Source organism: Cyprinus carpio, chromosome B12 (assembly GCF_018340385.1).
Source record: "Cyprinus carpio isolate SPL01 chromosome B12, ASM1834038v1, whole genome shotgun sequence".
In the NCBI taxonomy this organism is placed as follows: domain Eukaryota; kingdom Metazoa; phylum Chordata; class Actinopteri; order Cypriniformes; family Cyprinidae; genus Cyprinus; species Cyprinus carpio.
In genome coordinates, this window is record NC_056608.1 from 23,670,581 (window position 1) to 23,672,637 (window position 2,057).

The following is a 2,057-nucleotide window of genomic DNA, read 5'->3' on the forward strand; positions in this document are numbered from 1 at the left end:
ACGATATGATTCTTCTGTTGAGAATGTGATAAAACTGATTTTTTGACACACAGTGTATCTACATACTGTATCTGCACAGTCTCTAAAAACACTCTTATCCATAGACAATCATACAACAGTTTCATTCTTAAATGCCAAAAAGACATATTTTTAGGTGATTTAAAGTTATGGCTATTCTGATAAGAAACTCAAGAGCAGTTTTCTATCTGGAAGAATAATTAATAATTATAATGTGATATATACAATAGTTTTTTTTTTCTCTCTCTCTCTCTCTCTCTGGTGCAGTGGGGTTTCTAAACAGATTATAAACTCAATTCTAAATAATCAATTATTAGAATATAGAATATAATACCTTTCTTGCCAGGAGCCTCAATTTCAATTTCTGGTTTAATGGCCCCTGTTAACAGATTTTGAACCACTGTTAATAGACTGAAAATAAATGAAAATAATTATAAAACACAGTATATATATATATATGGTACCTGGTATGTTGACATTGAATTCAGTTCTTTTATTGTACACATTGTTTGCACAAAGAATCTGAATTTTGCTGTCATTGCTGTAGGTGGAGTGTAGCGGCATGTGAAGCTGTTTCTCTTTTCACAGGGGTCCATATAAAACTCTTGTTTACAGACTGTTGAGTCTTTATAGCTCTCAGTGTATTGAAATACATACATTATTATACAACATTTAGCGCACTGCTCGGAGACACTGCAGGTGAAAGTTGCTTCTCTCCCCACAGATCCAGTCACATTATCACAGCTTACACTGCAGAAATCTAAAAAATAACAGTATTTATATATTTACAGTATTTATTATTAAGCAGTTGAGGAATAATAAAGGTCCCTGTCATTTTTAACATTTCATAATCTCTTCCTACACTGTTAGACATTTCAAAGGGTTACTTACTGCAGTTACTGTAATTAAGATTAACAGTAGCAAACTGTATTAGTTTTACAGTAAATTACTGTAAAAAATCTAATTCATCAGAAATATCTCAACCTTAATGTGTCTGTATCCATGTCAGTCAAATAATAAAGATACAGACAAAGTAAACTTAAAACAAAAAACAAAAACACACTGATGCGACAAGATGAACATTTGTCAATTATTCTGCTTAAACAGAAAAAGGTAGATGAATCTACAGTGTATGATTAGCAATTAACAATAATAATAAAAAAATAATAATAAGGACAATAATGTTATCAATTATATTTGCATGAAACTTTCTTTTTCTTTAAATAATCAGCATCAGATACAGTTTTGGTAGAATTTTCTACTGTTGTGTAAATTAGTGTTTTATCTTAGATCTCAAAAAATCTCACACGGTTTGTTCTCTTACCTTCATCTGCTTGACAGACAGTGTTAAAGACCAACACAAGAACGAACAGTTGCACAACATTAACAGCACTCATGGTCTTGATTCTGCACAAAAGAAAAACAAACAAACAACAAAAAATAATAATTGTAAAAATAAAAAGATGAAAAAAGTTAAATATATGAAAAATAAATTTGCTTTTATGACCAATTATAACATACTAAAGATTAGATTGTAGATAAAAAAAAACTTTAAAGAGCAAAAATTATTGTGCAAGCTCTGTATCTCTTCACACTGAGTTTATTCCAGTCACATGAGCATTAAATAAGTTTCAAAATGACTCAGCTACCTCTTTTGGCACATGCATATATTCAGTGCCTTCTGACCATATCTTCAGATCTGATGTTTGAGGCGGGAAAAAAACTGTGGTGTGGTATGCCACAAAATTAAGCTGTTACCATTTTAACTACGTCAAACATTGATAGAGATGGTTGTCTAATAATTATTGCATGCATAGTTTGATATATATATATATATATATATATATATATATATATATATATATATATATATATAAATGCAAGAAAATTCTACAACATAATCCTACCTAACAACATCCTATGAGAGGCTGTACAAGCCATAATTCATTCTGGCACTCTCACACACTTACATTCTCCTTTCACATACATATATTTTTGCTTTCACACACTTACATTCTCCTTTCACATATATACATTTC

The 2,057-nt window shown here is 30.1% G+C and overlaps 1 long non-coding RNA gene across 1 annotated transcript; it reads right to left on the reverse strand.

Moving 5' to 3' along the window:
- Positions 1 to 287: 287 nt before the first annotated feature.
- On the reverse strand, positions 288 to 1,647 carry LOC122139296. The gene is made up of 3 exons (XR_006156193.1): positions 1,540 to 1,647; positions 1,343 to 1,425; positions 288 to 778 (listed from the first exon to the last, which is right to left on the reverse strand). It is a non-coding gene; the product is annotated as an uncharacterized LOC122139296 (long non-coding RNA).
- Positions 1,648 to 2,057: the final 410 nt, after the last annotated feature.